The following is a 20,445-nucleotide window of genomic DNA, read 5'->3' on the forward strand; positions in this document are numbered from 1 at the left end:
GTATGATTTTAAATACATATAATGATTTGCAATGTAATTGACTCAACGTAACATCTCTGGATAGACTAATCCTTCAACCGCTTGAGTATCTCAAGCGGTTGAAGGATTAGTCTAGCTCATTCAGCTGACTGCAAAAGATATAATAAGATTCATTAAAAGAATCAATCTTAGCAGTGAGCTATAGTTAACAGTGGCTATCACAATAGATCGTATTGGTCGCAGTGAAACAAGGCTACCCATAACCATATTAAGTTTATCATAAAAATAGCTGAAATTCATTTCTTACTGCATTAATCAGGCAGTAATACCCATTTTCTTATGAAAATACGAGACGAGCAGGACGTTCAGCTGATGGTAATTGATACGCCTCGCCCATTACAATGTAGTGCCACTCAGGATTCTTGAAAAACCCAAAAATTCTGAGAGGCACTATAATTGCAGTTGTCACCTGGAGACGTAAGTTTAAGTCGTCCCTTATTTATGTATAAAAAAATAAGGTACAGAAACATTATTCAATACTTAATTAATGTTTTAAAAGTACTAAATATTTCGGTACTTAAGTTCGACGGGCACTCAACTTCATCATTCGCTTTGAAGCCAATGAGTGTCTACACCTAATATGGAAAAGTCAACAAAGTCGCTCGTGGATAACTTGTATCAAGTAATAATTATTTATTATAATTGCAAGATGGAAGAACTGGATATTAAATGGTTCTACTTATTCAGTCTGTCACATAGGGTATGTAACAGTGAACGCATAGTAAACTTAGATTAGTAGTACCTACCTCCTCCTCGCGTCGGTTTCCACAGTGCTGAGGGTCGTGATCATCTCGACAGAGTACTTTGTTGCGTATTATTTGCCGCCATCTGCCCCTGTCGGAAGCAGAGTGTATCGTGGACAGTGGTTTCAAGGGCAGTGCGAATCTGATCGATCCATCGCATGGGGCTCCTTCCTCTTGGTCTTCTTCCCTCCACCTTCCCTGTTACCATCAGTCTCTCCAGGTTGTCTTCATCCCTTCTGGCGATGTGGCCGAAGTATTCTAGGACCCTACGCAAGCAGATGGTAGAGAGCCTAGTCACAATGCCCAGCCGTTTCAGAGATCGACACATTAGTTCGGTGTCCTGTCCAAGGTATGCCCAACATCCTTCTCCAGCACCTCATTCGGCATCGATTCGTTTCCCGTCGGCTTTCTTTAAAGTCCATGTTTCAGCGCCATAAATGAAAATGGAAAACACCAGTGATCGCACAAGTAGTACCTACGTCCTGTCTATAATGATGATGTGGGATGGGAACTAAATCTATATGGATGCAGCACCTTACAAACTAATTTATTTTGTATATTACAGCCGTTGTAAAAACTCTATTAATTGAAAACAGTTCTTCTCACGAGCTCTACTTTTTAACCGACTTCAAAAAAGCAGGAGACTTCGCAATTCATCGGTATATTTTTTTTATGTTTGCTACCTCAAAACTTTCGAAGAGTTAACCGATTTTGATAATTTTTGATATTTGAAAGCTGCTTTACGTGTGGTTCCATTGTAATTTAGTCCAGATCTGACAATGGCATCCATGAGAAAACCATAAAAGTCTTAAATTTGCTATACATACGTATAGCAAAGTGGATGATAAATTTACGAATAACTCAATATCACGCCAACCGATTTCGATGATTCTTTTTTTATTGGAAAGGATATACTTCAAAGATATTCAAAGTTGGTTGAGAGTTCAATTCTTAGAAGCAAATTAACGATACTCGGCCGAATCTTTTTTATGCTATTCGGATATTTAAGTCATCTACCATAACATAGTTATGGTCAAGTAATTGTCGTAGTCGAATATGGGACTCCTTAACGACTTACAGTAACAGTGCGATCTGTGGCAGAATTTCTAACTGCCTGTAATCAAATTGCATAGCGCTTACGTTCATTGCTGCATTGAAAAATTTTGTATATTTAGACATATTGTTAGTTAGTGTACTTCAAATTCACTAAAAATCAAAAAAAAAACCAACCGACTTCGAAACACTAATCCAAAACCATAGATATAAAATCCACTAAACAGTATAAAATTATTTGCGTATTTTTATACAATCTAATTAATTAATCTAATTCTAGTTATGATTATTGTAATTTTTGGAGTAGTATTTTTTATATCTCAAGTAGGCCACAATCGGATATCAGATAGACTGAGTACTATCAACGGCCGTAAGATATATCAGACAGACTTAGTACTTATCCAGTACAATAAAAAGTATCTACAAGTTTAGTTGCCGTGTGGAAGTGAAACTACCTCAGAGAAAGTAACCTGAAATCATAAGAAACTTAAGTAATATAATATTCTCTGCAATATCTTCACTACAAGAATAATTCAATTTACTAATAAGTTAATGTTTTTCATATAGTTTTAATATTTATTGGTATCTTTATTAAATTATTATCTTGTATCTTTTTATCTGCTTATATTTATTCAAAAAAATTAATCTTATAACTATATGTAAAAAACACTTTTAAAGGATTAAAACGCGTGTAATTGTAACTATGTTTTTATACGCCTTATATTAGCTTCACTTGTATGTTTGTATGTATGTTTGTAACTGACTCCTTTAGACGCGATTTTGACCCACTTTAAACGGCCAGTTTTCATTTCAACTTTGTAGATTTATCGAGGACCGATTACATTAAACTAATTTGATAAGATTATTCCATTATTCATTTTGCCAACTAAGATATTTGTCAATTTATGTAATTTTTATCTATAGTCGATAAGGCAGGAATTGATGTTAAAGTACTTAATAGTTTTAAAAATACGCTTTTATAGAAAATTTAACTAAAAAATGAAAAATAAATAATAGTTTAAAAAACTAAAAAACACGCTTTATATAAAATTCAACTAAAAGATAGAAAATAAATTTTAATAAATTTAAATTGAAAATAGTGTAAAAAAATATATTTTATTGTATAAAAAGCGTGGGGTGCTGTTTAAGATATTATTAAAATAAAAATTCTTCTACATCCCATGCTTTTTTTATAATGAAACTAGCTGACCCAGCAAACGTTGGTTTGCCACATAACATATTTAAAAAAATCAATTATTAAAAATTTTATGCAACCGATTCTTCTTCTTGCAACCCTATATCAGTTTGGTGGATGAAACAGAATCATATAAAAATCGTGATACAAAAATAGTTGTAGATCGTAGAAGGGCGAAAGTTTAAATTTGTATGTATTTTTCAATGCTGAATCATAATAAAATAAAAATAAAAACAATTGGGGGTGGACTTCTCTCAACATTTAGGGGGATTAAAAATAGATAGTAGCCGATTCTCAGACCTACTCAATATGCTCACAAAATTTCATGAGAATCGGTCAAGCCGTTTCGGAGGAGTAAGGGAACGAACATTGTGACACGAGAATTTTATATATAAGACTAGCTTTTAACCCCGGCTTCCCCCGCGTGGAATAATTACTTTGGGCAGCATTTTTACACTATAATATAAACTTACTTTGCAAATAATACACACACAAACTACTGCGGTTAATACATTTTTATATACTACTTACTTACGATAGAACTTTTATCCTCATAGTTCATCCCCACAGGTCGAAATTTCAAAATCGGTAGAACAAATATTTATTTATTTCTTATTAAGTGCCTAAATACATAGATTCATGGTGTCATATTCGATGATGACGATCTTCCATACAATCATCCATCCCTATTTTAACCTCACCATGCTTTTTGTTCGAGATAAAAGGTAGCCTAAGTCCTTTCCCAAAGTCAAGTTTATCTCTGTACAAATTTCATCAAAATCGGTTCAGTGGCTTAGGCGTGAAAGCGTAACAAACAAACTTACATTCACATTTATTAGTAGGGATAGGATATATTTTTTTTACACTTTTTTCAATTTAAATTTATTTTCTATTTTTTAGTTGAATTTTATATAAAGCGTGTTTTTTAGTTTTTTTAAACTATTATTTTACATTAAATTTACATTTTTATTTTTATTCTAGATAACCCGACCGCGACGATTCAAGACCTTTCCATATCTCGTTTTCAGGGGGACTTTCTTATGACTATATCTATACAATATATATAAAAAATGGAGTGTCAAAACTTCATTGCTTTGCGTACATAATTATTATATTACAGATATGGCTGTTTGAACTGGAGAGTCTTGTGGTGGAGGCTACGTTGAAAATTTTCCATGACTGCTGGTAAACAAGTTGTTTCGAAATGACCCGTCCTTCCAAAGAATGACTTACGTCGAATGTATTTATCCTTAACTTTTTTCTTTGCAGGTTAAATGGAATCAATAACTAATGGACTAAACTAAAATAAGCATTATTTTTCGCAAATAAAACTTATTTTAAAATAACTAATAATTTTCAAAACCTTGCGAAAACGGCGTTCGTTTTTTATTTTTTTTATTTTATGAAAATAAGAGAGATACGAGACGAGCAGGAGGTTCAGCTGTTGGTAATTGATACGTCCTGCCCATTAAAATGCAGTGCCGCTCAGGATGATTAAAAACCCAAAAATTCTAAGCGACACTACAATTGCGCTCGTCAACTTGAGACATAAGTTGTCAAGTCTCATTTGCCCAGCAATTTCACTAGCTACGGCGCCCTTCAGACCGAAACACAGCAATGCTTACACATTACTGCTTCACGGCAGAAATAGGCGCCGTTGTGGTACCCAAAAACTAGACGGCATCCTGTGCAATGGAGCCTCTCACTTAGAACGAAGCAAAAAATATTGTCAATTATATTTTACGAAAGAAAAAAAATTTTTAATAAAAATTAATATGAAGTGAGTTTTAATTGATCCATAAAACCAGTTCATTAAAATACGCATTATAATGCGTTAAAATTGAATAAATAATAACGAGCAAAGCTGAAATTCAATGAAATATGAATTTAAATTCATAATTGCGACTCTTAGAAGGTCTTTAATAATCGAGCAGCCGCTCCGTGGTCACACAGTTCGTAGAAATAAGACGAAAAAACGAATTCATACATCATTCTTCAAGATTTAACTATATGCATCTGTGCAATGCAATTCGATTCATCCCCTTTAGATCCATTCAGAGTATTTCTCAACGAACAATGCCGCGTCCGATTCAGCCGCGACCGGTTATGAGAGCTGAGAGCCGGTGCGAATTTCACACCAGTCTGGAGTCTAGAATTAACAATGTATCGCTGTAGGTGAACTAGACAATGCCTAGATGTGAGAAAAAAAAATATAACGGGCGAGTCTCAATGCAATAGTCGTATGCGTAGGGTAAGTACTATTGTAAGTACTAGGCCCTTTATTGAATAGCCTATGAACCTACATCCTGATTTTCTTTGTGTTGCAAGCTTTACAAAAATATTCTCCTTTGTAAAAGCCTAGTATTTTTATGGATTAAAATTGCAAGCGCATTCAGGTCATCTGATATTAAGTGATAGCCTCGGTCACGTTTGTGGATTATTTTTAAGCTGTAGGATATAATAGCGACCAGAAAATCATTATTTATAAACGCCCTTGTCACATATTCTTCTCCTAAATAAACTCTTTTTTATGAAAACGAGCAGGACATTCAGCTGATGGTAAATGAAACGCCCTGCCCATTACAATGCAGTGCTGCTCAGGATTCTTGAAAAACCCCGAAAATTCTGATCGGCACTACAATTGCGCTCGTCACCTTGAGACAAGATGTTAAGTCTCATTTTCTCAGTAATTTCACTAGATACGGCGCCCTTCAAACCGCAACACAGTAATGCTTACATATTACTGCTTCACCGCAGAAATAGGCGCCGTTGTGGTACCCATAATCTAGCCGGCATCCTGTGCAAAGGAGACTCCCACTGGTAAACAAACTCGTTCAAAAATGCGACTTTTACAAGACGTAATAATTGTAAGTACTAAGGCTTCAGGTATCCTATTATCTATCCTACTTCATGTAATGTAAGTTCTACCTGTGTTTTGCTTTTTCGAACGTACTGTAAGTAAAGTACGAGAAGTGTTCAATAAAAAAAAATTAACAAAAAAAAACAACCAACTTCAAAAACACTATTCCAAAACAATAGATATAATATGCACTAAAAAGTATAAAAATAATTGCATATTTTAATACAATCTAATTCTAGTTACGATGAATGTTATTTTTGGAATCGGTGTCCTTCCAACGCGACCCGCTCTCGCCTCTCGCCTCCTCACGACTCAAGCACATCTCACCAATAATGTATGTAGTTACAAACCTATCTTGGATGACACCGACTCCAAAAATTCCGATTTTCGATGGAATGAAGAACTTCGAACCGTCACAAACCAGCGAAGATATTCAAAGGTTGTGTGTTGACTAAACTTACACTGGACCAGCGAATTTTTTTTAAAAAGCAGGCCCGAAATAACACTTGAACCACAGACTTGAATTCAGGGCTGTTTTCACATAAAATAGATGTCGTAAATATAACCAATAGATTTTCCGTCGGAACGAACCATTCATTTTATTTACTGTTTTCAGTGGAAATTCATGCCAATCTTCTTGACTTGTATATTCCGAGTGACAAGCTAAGCAACTATTTATTCAATTGGACTATACGGAGAAGGAAAAATTGAAAGGGATATTTTTGGCATAAGAGGACAAATCACCTAATGGAATTAATGGAACCACAAGAGAAAAAAAAACGGTTAAAATAATAATACTTTATCTACTGTATGCCTTAAGCGGGAAGCGTGTGTTGAACATATTAAAAAAAAATCTAGTCTAAGTTAATTGTTATTTTTACATAAAAAGTATGGTTTTAGTTGCTTATGGTGTGGATTTATAGAGTCCGCATGGCGGGGTAAACACGATAACTACGGAAAATATAAATTTGTAACTCCATCTATTTATTAATCTCTTCATTAACTATGTGGGAAGCCATTGAATGTAAAATGGTGGTATAATTTTGTTTAGGTTAAGTTACCCTTTCTCTCTTATATGTTTGCGCTTATGTTAGGAAATATTGAATAAAGGCTGATTTTTCAAAAAAGTTGCATTGCAATTAATATACTATTCTATTAAACATTTCTATAAGGACATATTTAAAGATGATTGGTGATAATACCAGCCTAGCGAAACACTCTAAGAAAAAAGCGATTCACTCGATTGTATAAATCATGCAGTCATTGATAGTTTGACAGATGACGGCTATAATTTTGTAAAAAACGATAGCCGAAATCCACTACGTTTATTTATTTATTTATTTAAGATGTACCAACAATAACTCAACATTAACAATTGATTTGCACTTATATACTAATTCTAGGTTGGTTATTCTAATTAGGTACATTCAGAATTTTAATTATGAAAAAATTAAGTAACTTAGTAATAAATCTTAATTCTAGAAACTATACAATGTAAATAATTATAAAGTGGTAAGTATGGAATTACAAAAAATAAAAGTAAGAATTAATAAGTCATTAACAATCTAATACAAACTATTATCTACAATGGTCGTTATTTTTTCTAAAACTTTATTTCTAAATGACTTAAACGTGTCGTGAAAAATGTCAACGTCATGATCGTTTCACATTGAATGTTGTAGATATTCTATTATAAGGACCGTATTGTTTCACATTCGTTCTAGAGTAATTATTTGAAAACGTTCTAAGCAACTGTTCGCTTTCAATATATTGCACCGGATTATACTTCGTCGCCTATCGCCATCCTGTAATTAGTACTATTTCAAACTTATGTCAAATGACTGCACGTTTCATACTAAACTAAATTTAAATTTTTATTACGTAGTATTAACATCCTCTTTGATAATACTATGTGATAATATATTCAGGGCATCACGAACCCGAGTCATATCTGGTTATTTTTCATAATGATACAAATAAAATTTAATTATGTGTATTTGACACAGACAATTTTTTAATTGTCTGTGGTATTTGATAACGATTTCCACGTTCATAACCATTAAGATATTGGTCGAAATTAATTGAGTATCAGTTGTCCCTCTTAATTCAAGTCAGCTAGACAGTGACAACTTCACGCTGAACAACAACGAAACTGAGAGTTGAGACCGCTTTTAAAATACTAACCGTAGAGGCACGAATGTGTGCAAGATGCGCGTTTCTTTAGTTGTTATGTTCCCCAGTGGTCGGGTAAGTGAAAACAGGTTGGTAGCGCATTATCTGCCAAGGGTGGTTACCTGACAACAAGTGAGGAGAACGCACACAGTAACAAGTAACTGTGAGATTTGATATTCAAATGAGGCTATCGAGAATTTCTTGATACTGGTAGATTTGAAAAAAAAAAGAACCACACATTGGGTACCAATCTTATAATTGCAAACGACATGCAGTGGGAGGCTTGCTACCAAACTTAGTAGTGTGTGACGGAAGGATTCCAGAGACGGAAGGGGCCAATGCTTTTTTGTCTATCTATATTCTTCTTCTTTTCCATATCTTTTTCTTACATACATATACCTACTTGAAAATAATTTCTAGTGCAATATTAACTAAATCCTTCGGCTGTAAAAATAATCAAAGGACAGACACAATTTGAAGAGGTCGGTGGAGCCGACAATATTTGAATAGTTTACTGGTGGTAAATGAAGTTTAAAATTAAATCTTTGTTAATTGGTCAGATTTGATATCTGTTTAACATTCTGTACAACAGTGCAGAAAAATGTACAGGCCCGATAGACATTGTCCTTATAGATAGGAATCTGTAAGTTAATAATAATAATAATAATAGGCCCATTAATTCTGAAAGTATATACATAATATATATACAATACATATATACATATATACAATAATTTTTAAATCAAATTTATAGTTCCTCTAAAGTTTTTCATTGTTTCCTCTCTCGCGTCAGTCTTCTCCAGCTAGGACCCGCTGTTAACTTTATTTCATCCTCCCACCTGGTAAACTGCCTAACTCCGCTTCGCTTGCCATCCCTTGGATACGATTCCGGCACTGCCTGGCTCCATTTTTTTTTGTGTCTCGCATCAAGTGCATGTAATTTATTTAATAGCAAACAAGGAATAGAAAAGTATTAGGAGGACGCGCCGTCAACTTTGTGGCTATTGAATAGCACATTACTGCAGTGTCTTGCAACAGAGGCATTGATGGGCGAACATGCTTAACACATTAGTACACAGAACATATTAGTAAGTCCAATTCTTAGTTGTGGCCAAGGTTGTATAATACTTTTTCCTAATAATGCGCGGAAATTAAAACAAAACGGATCTTCCCCCTCATGAATTTCAGGTAAGTAAAGTAATTCAATCACACTTTTGTGTAAATAAAGAGGCGGGAATGCCTAAGTAATAATTGAAATTTTGTTTAATATAAAACGTGCAGTGATTTGAAATAGTAGTAATTACAGTATGGTGTTTGGCGACGTTTGACTATAATCCGGCTAAGTTTGAAGGTTAACAGTTGCTTATAACGTAGTGGATCTCCTTTTTTACAAGATTATAGCCGTCATCTCTAAATCTATCAAAGACTGCACGTTTAATACAATCGAGTGAATCGCTTTTTTCTTAGAGAATTTCGTTGGCTTCATAATACATATTATTGCTATTTTCGTTTGAACTCATTTTTCAAATAGAATTACTTTTCAAAATCATTGAAAAACAACGAACAACAATAGATTTTCCCGCGTTAAAATGTGCATTTGTTTTTTGTTTTCATTAAACAGATTTCCATTAACTCGAAATTCAGTTCGAAATTTAAATAAAACCTTTGATAAGTTACCTCCTTGGTTGTTTCGGAGTACAAGTTCGTTCTATTTTTAAATTAAACGACAGTTATGAGTGTAAATTATTTGGCCGCTAAGCCATGATACATTTGGATTTGCATACAACTTTTGCCGACCGCTGTATTTGACCAGTACAACAACTTCGATTTATCTCGAAAAATAATGCTCAAATTTTCAAGCCGGTTTGACAAAATAATATTTTAATATTTGAGTTTTTGATCAGCTGAGTTTGCCATAATTTTTGTCTTGATCGAGTTGCTCGGCTTCTAGGGACTCATCATAGGCTCCAGTAACATGGAGTAATTTTAGATTAAGTGCCTGAACATTTGCTCTATTACTGCTAAGAATAACTTTTCTGGGATATCTTGCCTCACTTCCCTGTTGATTGAAAAGTAGAGATTATAACATCACGTTTTCTTTACTCTACTAGCAAATATTCTGATGACATTTACATAAGCATTTTCGATCCCCTGTTCTATTATGACAAAGGTCATACGAATTCATGTTTAAGGCTGCCAAATCCTTTGGTAATCTATGAAGGCTAGGGATTATTTTCGTACTTTTGTATGCGTAGTACAATGGTATGTGTTAAATGTACCTGTTCGACCGCTAGTAAGTAGTATTAGTAAGAATAGATGACTGCGCAATGATGGGCTATATGATGTCAGTTGTACATCTCTTTCTTATAATTCAAGCTCGGCAAGGCATATAAGAATCTGGTATATGGTATGCTTTCGTCGTTGGCATGGTAGTAGTGGGAGGCTCCTTTGCACAGGAAGCCGGCTAGATTATGGGTACCACAACGGCGCCTATTTCTGCCGTGAAGCAGTAATGTGTAAGCATTACTGTGTTTCGGTCTGAAGGGCGCCGTAGCTAGTGAAATTACTGGGCAAATGAGGCTTAACATCTTATGTCTCAAGGTGACGAGCGCAATTGGAGTGCCGCTCAGAATTTTTGGGTTTTTTGAGAATCCTGTGCGGCACTGCATTGTAATGGGCATGGCGTATCAATTACCATCAGCTGAACGTCCTGCTCGTCTCGTCCCTTATTATCATAAAAAAAAAGTAGAAACCAATCCATTATTCTCTGGGTATCATGAAAATTAAAAGAAACAGATATTTTGTGGCTTACAGCTCAGAACTTATTCCCAATAAATTCTGAATAGTTACAGGCTACCGTTCATATATTTTGGAAACGCATTCAGAAAACAACAGCAATAAGGATTTAGTTGACAAATTTTTAGGACAAAGAGTATGTCCAAAATCAAAACACATGCGAAAAATGTAATGATACGAAATTATCCGAGTCACGAAATAAGTGGCCAGTGGCCTCGTTGATACGTAGCGTCTATACAAATGATACCGAAATTGACGGGAGCAATGACATGTTACTAATGACATATAATATGAAGTATAATTTGCATTGTTAAATACGTCTTTACGTCAATAAGGGACTTTATTCAGAAATACAAGGACGGCATTCCTAAAACACACACTAACAAAATAAGAATATTACAAAACAAATTTAGGATAGTTTTTATTTTTAGTAAAAGATTTTAGTGGGTCGGTTATCATAGGATAGTTGTTAGTTTTTTAATTTTGTTCCTCTGCAAGTACTATCATCAAAATTTAATCGTGTCAATTTCCTACAGTCATCATAAACAAGTAGGTCGAAATTTACTTGAACATACATTTCCTAAGTAACGGTTATCATTTTATTACACGCTGACACTCCACCAATTGTCAAACTCTTTCGTGCAAATATAAACCTAACTGTTTTATGCTTTTCAGAGAATTATCAGCAAAGTGGGTCATAAATCAACTTTGTCGATGGTACATCTGATTCGATCTTTTGTTATCTGGCTCAGTTTGAGCCGTGCTCATATCCTAAATCCATCATGCCAGTGGTCTCTACGCAACGCCAGGGAATCAAGCCAATCGTATATAGATAAAATAAATAAATTTAATTCACTAAACCAGAGGTCAACAACACTTGAACATCCACACAAATACGACGATGTCCTACAGAAATACTTATCTTAAATAAAGTGCAGTCTTCCGTGCGGATACGGTAATATCTCACTTGTGATGTGGGTACCAGCGCAGGGATGACCTGATCGTCATTGCTTCGAGCCGATCTTCCCAGTACGCGGTTAAATGGAAAGACCTGGTACTAGAGTGTCTTCGCCCAGAGTCGGTAACTAATCGTCACGGTCCTTAAAGGAAACATCTATTTAAAATAGGCATTACTGACTGCCCCTTGTGCAAAGCCTGCATGTTGGCAGAAGAAACGGCTGCGCGTGTACTTTTACAATGTCCAGATGAAATTACCTACTGGGCTTAACATCTTGAAACCCCAAACGGAAGTCTATAGGAAGTAGAAGAAATTGATAAGGGAGGAGTTGAGGTGGCAGGAATCATAACTATATTCCCACACATGCAAAATAGGCGCACAGTCGTCGAGCTGCGGATATTAGTCCGATTATACCATACCATACCAAGATCAAAGTCTCTTTCTTTCACATCGTGCTTTTACAGGAGCCGGCGATGCGCGTGTCACGCAACTACAAAGTGATTGCGACCTATTCATATTACCATATATATCAATTCATTAAACTGTAGCATGCAGACGACGACTTTTACGTATGCAGTTTTAGCGATACAGACCCACCGTGGCGACGTGTTTCAGTAACTTCAAACTCACGTACTAAGTTTTATCGATGTCAGTCACACATCACATAACACACTGAGTTATTTACGCTCATTGGTACAAAATGTTTCGAGCGGTTACAGCAATATAATCGCAAGTAATCTGGGTTTTCAAGTTTAGTGGCGCATATAGGCTTCAAGCTTTTTGTTTCACCTCCTATTCGCCTTCATTTCTGCAATTATCATTGGTCGCCAAGTAAGCTAAACTTAAATTTGAAGTGGCGTGGATGAGAGTACCTCGATGTCGGTGGATAATGCAGTCGCAAGGATAATCAAGACTTTCAAGAACGTTAGCATGACGTGAGTTTGAAGAGCAAAACTAGTAAGAATATCTCAAATGGAATTTAAAATGTTGGAAAGTAATATAATATAAAAAAGGCATAAAAGACATTTATTTTCTCAAAATTGATTCCTTTAGAATTATTTTTGATGTCATTTCTAATCAACTAGATACTACTACCGCTTCGGAAACAAATGGCACTCTGAGAGAGAAGAAGCGGCGCAAGAAACTCTCCCAGCATTATTTTTTTGCGCTCTTTTAAATAAAAATATACAATATTATACAGTCATTTTTATCGCTATAAAATAATCACAATCTAGTCCCAGGCTGTCCGATCATTTAGATATTCAGCTGTGGAGTAATAGGATTTACCACAGAGCCATTTTTTTATAAAACATTAAAAATAAGAAAAAAATGTACAAATAATGTCTACTATTGATGAACAAAAAGCTCTCAAACGTGACATGTAACAACTCATTATTCAAATAAGGTGACCATAAGATGACCACTTATCAATTATGCTATTCAGTTTATGCGAGAAAATAAAAGAAAATGGGATGCTGGAATGTATACTTTCATTAACAAGATAGTTAATTAGCAATATATTCTAGCTTATTCAAATAAGACAATAATATTTTAGCCAAATTCATTAACAAGATAGTTAATTAGCAATATATTCTAGCTTATTCAAATAAGACAATAATATTTTAGCCAAATTCATTAACAAGATAGTTAATTAGCAATATATTCTAGCTTATTCAAATAAGACAATAATATTTTAGCCAAATTCATTAACAAGATAGTTAATTAGCAATATATTCTAGCTTATTCAAATAAGACAATAATATTTTAGCCAAATTCATTAACAAGATAGTTAATTAGCAATATATTCTAGCTTATTCAAATAAGACAATAATATTTTAGCCAAATTCATTAACAAGATAGTTAATAAGCAATATATTCTAGCTTATTCAAATAAGACAATAATATTTTAGCCAAATTCTTAATAAGATGTCGAATGTTCACTGTCCGGGTTATTTATACTCAGTGGATAACGTGGTTTGTGTTAAATTTATTCAAATTTGCGTAGCGCTGTCGCGGACACCCTTGAGATTTTCGGAATAAAATCTACCCGGTGCAATAATCGGTTCAGTAACTAAGTGTAACAAATAAACATTCATTTCATTCGCATTATAGCATTAGTTAAGATTAGTTGTACAGGTATGACGTCATTTATCTATACTTAATATATAGTGTTTGTTACAATTTTACATACAAGCTGCAGTGTTTGTTTGTTTGTTTGAACGCGCTAATCTCTGGTACTACTGGTCCGATTTGAATGATTCTTTCAGTATTGGGTAGTCCATTTATCGAGGAAGGCTATAGGCTATGTTTTTTTTTTCAAAATTAGGGATCCATAATAAAATTGCTATTTTGTAGCACAAGGTGTAAAATCGAAAACCTATTTTTGCTTGCGCTGCAAAAACTATTGACAATAGAACAAAATGATGTACAGGCTATAATATAGGCAATATTTTTTACATATAAAACTATCTCGTGAATTATACTTTATATGGCAAAACAACGTTTGCCGGGTCAGCTAGTGGATAATATAGAGTATTTTTTTAATTTTAATATGCAAGTGAGTAGACTATATACCAATTTCATGCATAATAAATATTCTATGATATAGTATACTAGCTGACCCAGCAAACGTTGTATTGCCATATAAAGTAATAAAAAAAAAATTGGAATTTTTAGGGTATGAAAATAGGCCTACCAAATGTATCGTACATTTTTTTTATGCCAATACGGAACGAGACGAGCAGGACGCTCAACTGATGGTAATTGATACGTCCTGCCCATTACAATGCAGTGCCTTTCAGGAGTCTTGAAAAACCCAAAAACTGAGCGGCACTACAATTGCGCTCGTCACCTTGAGACATAAGATGTTAAGTCTCATTTGCCCAGTAATTACACTAGCTACGGCGCCCTTCAGACCGAAACACAGTAATGCTTACACATTAACTGCTTCACGGCAGAAATAGGCGCCGTTGTGGTGCCGGCATCCCGTGCAAAGGAGCCTCCCACTGGTAAAATTTATCGTACTACAATAATCATTATATTCGATTGCCATAATGCAACTCTATTGTGTGTTTGTGGATGGATTAGAATAATATTAAAATCGCGATACAAAAGTAAGTGTTGATCGTAGATGGGTGAAAATTTGTAGTTGTATGTACACTTTAATGCTGAATCATAATTAAATAAATTTAAAATTAAAATGTAAAAGAAATTAAAAAAATAATGGTAAGGGTGAACTAACCTTATCACTTAGTGGTATGAAAAATAGATAGTAGCCGATTGTCAGACCTAATGAATATGCATATAAAAATTTGGTAAAAATCAGTAAAGCCGTTTCGGAGGAGTAAGGTTACTAACATTGTAACACGAGTTGTTGGTTATTTGAATTTTTCACATAAACTTTGAGATTATGTGCTTTAAAAAGTGTAAATACAAAAGTTGTAAATCTTTTTATTACCTACAATTTTGCCATTTAACTTTTTTCCATAGGACTTGTAGTTTCACCGGAAACCGTTTTTTACCCGAAAAACTCCCCCCCCCCCTCTCTCTCTTTTTATGTAATTTTTATTTTATTTCATAGGCTAATTATATTACACTTGAAATATGTAATTTTTTCATACAGCTCATTCGGAAGGCTGATTTTCTTAGAGAATGACGAGCAAGAAACTCTAAGGTTGCTCTTTTCAAAACACATTTTATTCTATAGAAGAGTTTTTTGACCACAAAGAGTAAAGGATTTTGACATTGCATTCTAAGTGGATTATTCTTATCTTGACTTTAATATTTTTTTGTATTGTATAAAATTATAATTTTGTGTTATCTATATATATAAAAATGAATTGCTGTTCGTTAGTCTCGCTAAAACTCGAGAACGGCTGGACCGATTTGGCTAATTTTGGTCTTGAATTATTTGTGGAAGTCCAGAGAAGGTTTAAAAGGTGAATAAATAGGAAAATGCTGCTAAATTAAATAAAAACAACACATTTGTTTTTCCTTTGATATGTGCATACATAATTTCTATGAGAGAATTTATTGACGCACGGTTTGACAGTTCTGCTGTGAAACAATTTCATTACGACAGCAGGGTGCATATTTTACGAAATAAAATTTAATAAAATGAAAAAACAAAATTTTATGAACTATGCGGGAATCGAAACCACGACCTCCGGCGTTCCGTGCCGGTGCTCTAACCAACTGAGCCAACCGTTCGAGTTACGTATCGTTACAAAATCTAGTATGATTTGTTAAATACATCCTCACATCTGGATGTGGACATTCCTCAAAAGTGCGGTTTTCAAAGCACTTTCTGACACGTACATCTTAACTGTGGTTTGAGCTTAATAACTCTGATACTTACTACGTCTCCGATAGAGCCTCTTGTTGCTCGACAACCGATGAAAACAGGCCAGGTTCATTACTTTTGTGTGTGTGGCAAGCTACGTCTTACACTCGCGATTTGTATGTTATATTGTGTTAGTATACGTGCATTGCTCAAAATAAAAGTTAACTGCGAACCTCAATTTTTATCGATGTTTTCATAGCTGTCACAGTGTGACAGACGTATAATTGATCTAAGCTTTATAATAAGAAAGTTAAGCACACCCTGGAAACATCCAGGATGACAAGGTTACCTTCAAAAAGAAGCAAGTACACCTTTTTTTTAATGAAAATAAGGAACGAGACGAGCAGGACGTTCAGATCACGGTAATTGATACGCCCTGCCCATTACAACGCAGTGCCGCTCAGTATTCTTCTCCCAAAATTTTTGAGCGGCTCTACAATTGCGCTCGTCACCTTGAGACATAAGATGTTAAATCTCATTTGCCTAGTAATATTACTAGATACGGCGTCCTTCAGAGCGAAACACAAAAATGCTTACACATTACTGCTTCACGGCAGAAATAGGCGCTGTTGTGGTACGCATAATCTAGCCGGCATCCTGTGCAAGGGAGCCTCCCATTGGTGAAAGGTCAGCAAAGTGGTTCCACTGGTAGAAGAGAGTGTGAGCGATGGGAATTACTTAACATCAGGTGACCCGTACCCTCGTTGGCCTCTTTTATAAAAATGTTATATATAAGTATGAAAACAGAGTCTAATGTAAAATTACTAGTAATTTGTTTGGCGAGTTAGAAATCTTCGTTGTATCGTATTTTTTGCTGTCGAAGCCCTCTCGAGAATATTCCTAGTAACAGTGAGCGGTAGCTGTTTTAAATAGCAAGGTCACTGAAACAGATCGGAGCTTTCTAGAACTGAACAGAACAATATACAGTCAAACTCATTTCAATAAATTGCTTGCTTTAATTGCTACTTAATCAGGTACGCCAATTTAAAAAAAATATACTCCCAAAATATGTTGAAATAATGTAATTGTCGGGGACCCAGACTTGTGAACTTGGCGATGGTAGAGACGTCGCTTCATTGTGTGTCTTCTGACGTATTTATCACGGGGAGTGTTCCGAAGAGCTGTTGGACCTGATTCTTGCCGCCGGATTCCACCTTCACACAACACGGCACAAATCAGGATATCATTATCTGGATGTGTGGCGTTCCTCTACAGTGCGGTTTTCAAGGAACTTTCTTCCACGTACAGCAAAGGTGTGGAATGACTATGAGCTTCCTTGTGCGGTGTTTCCGGGACGAAACGACATGGGTAGCTTCATAAAAAGCGCGTGCACCCTCCTTAAAGGCCGGCAAAGCTCCTGTGGTTCCTCTGGTGTTGCAAGAGAATGTGGGCGGCGGTGATCACTTAACACCAAATGACCCGCATGCTCGTTTGTCCGACTTTCCCATAAAAAAAGATTCATTATAAGTAATTTTTTTTTGGAAGAGAATGTGACGAGAGTAGCAACTCACACCTGTTATGTGATACGCCCTATCTTCTACAATTCAGTGCCGCTCAGGATTTGTTATTGAAGCTCAAAATTCTGAGCGGCTACGCACTCGTTACTTTGAAACATGTGAGATCCTAAAGCTTACAGCATCATACCTTGCACTAGTCTTTAATAATTGTATGAATCGTGGCGTGTTTCCTGACCTTTTGAAAAATACTAAAATTACAAGAATATCTAAGTCGGGATGCTCTTCTGACCCGAATAACTATCGCCTTGTGTCGGTTGAAAAAATAATTTTAAGCCAAATGCTTACTTACTTCAACTCTCATAAGTTACTTCATTTTGAAATTTGAAACAATTTGGCTTTACTCAGGGGACGTTCAACAACGGATGCAGGTGTCGGTCTAATCAAGGATATTTATGATGCCTGGGGGATGGTTGTTGATGATGAAGAAGGTTGGTTAAGTCGAGTTAGTTAGTCCTTTGTTGGGCGATGAGAATGATTTTCCTACATGATCCCAGAAAATGTAGAAAACAAATGTGTTACGTTTACGTGGTAAAGGTTAATAATATAACGTACTTATCTTTCGTAATGATACCACACCTTGTGCATGGAGTGACCAGCCTCAGGCTGTTTAATTAATAAATTTTATTGTAATGAAAAGAATAAAGTAAAGAGGTAAAAAAGAAGCACATCTTAATATATATAAATTACGTGACACGTTGTTTGTACACGATGCCTGATGTCGATGACGACTCCTAAACTAATAAACGGATTTTAATGGGGATTACGTCATGGAGTGCAGTTTAGTCCAACTTGAGAGATAGAATAGTTTTTATTTCGAATTGGGACCGATAATAATTTTTATTACCAATATTTGTTTTGTATGGACACATTTTCTACGAGAGAATTTATTGACGCACGGTTTGACAGTTCTGCTGTGAAACAATTTTATTATAACAACAGGGAGCATATTTTACGAAAAAGATTATTGAAAACTTCATAAAAAACAGTATTTTATTTATTATGTACAGAACAATGTCTGTCGGGTCAGCTAGTATTATATATTTTCGAAAGGGTTGACATTTAATAAGTAATTGAAAATCCTTCTTTGATGTCATCAAAACCAGATGCAAATAATACATCGAAAGAGATTTTTATTACAAGTTTATTATTATTATTTATTGTTTATTTAGCCCAGTGGTTAGTGACCCTGCCTAATGGGCTAGAGGTCCCGGGTTCGAATCCCGGTGGGTGCAATCATTTATATGATGAATATGAATGTTTGTTGTCGAGTAATGGATGTTTATATGTATTTATGTATGCTTAAATATATCGTTGTCTTGTACCTATAGGCTATGCCTAGTTAGGGGCAAGATAATATTTTGTGTAACTGTGTCACAAACAACAGGCTTATTCTTTAATGAGAGGCTCAATGAATGTGAAACATTCTGAAAGCAACGATACCAAACTTAAAATAAAAGTTTTTATATTAATAATCATATGTTTAATATCATAATAAGATTCCTTACCATCGTGCAATATAAAACATTCATCGTGTACACGTTCTTCTCACACTTGAGCGACTGTTTTTTTAATAAGTATGGGACTAATAGATTTTTCCATTTTATTTTATGGAAAAGGAGTACAAACGAGCGTACGGGTGGTCACCTAGTGTTCAATTTTCACCGCCGCCCACACTCTCTTGAACACCAGAGGAATCACAGGAGCGTTGGCGGCCTTTAAGGAAGGTGTACGCGCTTTGCATGCATACTACTTTAAGTATGCATTATTATTATTAATAGCACGATCCTAAAAGTTAGATTTATACGATACAGTGCAGTCAATTGGACAGTTAGGCACTAACTACCTGACGAAGATTATAGTGACGCAAAAACATTGTGTTTTGAGAATTGGACGCGACGGCGACGTTTGAGGTCGTGAACCTTCGCAACAATGGGATGAGTAGTCTGTAGCTTTTAATAAGGCATCACCTTGAGACTTTTTGTTGTACTTTACTAAGGTAGGGAGGTACTAAAGTCTTTACGTTTTTAATTCTTTTTTAATATATCGGCACCAAAAAACGAGCAAATCTTTATTTGTGAAGTTCAACATCTCTCAATTATTATTCGACGTGTTTGGCACGACGCCATTTGAAATCTTATCTCAGAAACGAAGTATGTCTTCTTCAAAAAGAAAATATTTTATTGAATGTTTGTTCGAAATGTATTAACTCTATAATTACATAACCAATTTTAAAGGATTTCTTATCTGCGAGCATCATAATTTTATAATTGCAAATGATGGTCGGTGAGTAGGAGTCGAAATGAAGTTAGCCGGGCTAACTTCGTACCTATATTAGTACGGTTGCTTAGGAGTAATAAAATTTCCACAGTCCAATGATAAGAACATAACAGTATGAGTTACATTTCATAATAAAAACCAATTTAATGTTTCTTATTGATTGATTGAGAAGTTATCATTTGAATACTTCTTCATTGTTTAGTAGAAATTATGAAGGTGAATCCTCTATTTTTTCCAGAGTCCATGCAAGGAAGTAGTTACTGATAAAGCGGTGCATCGAAGCCCGTTTTCAAGTAATTATCACAAACAAGTTTCTAAAATATTTTTGGTTTGTCGGTCTAGTAGAGTAGGTATAAAACACGATATAAAAAGACAGTTAAAACATAGTTTTTGATTTCCAGATTTTCCAGGTTACCCACTCCCCCCTTGTGATATTTCGTGATTCATTCCTATCCTCCTACCCGCTTTCGAGCCTAACGTGATTTAATGGAAT

The sequence above is a fragment of the Leptidea sinapis genome, chromosome 39 (assembly GCF_905404315.1).
Source record: "Leptidea sinapis chromosome 39, ilLepSina1.1, whole genome shotgun sequence".
NCBI lineage: Eukaryota > Metazoa > Arthropoda > Insecta > Lepidoptera > Pieridae > Leptidea > Leptidea sinapis.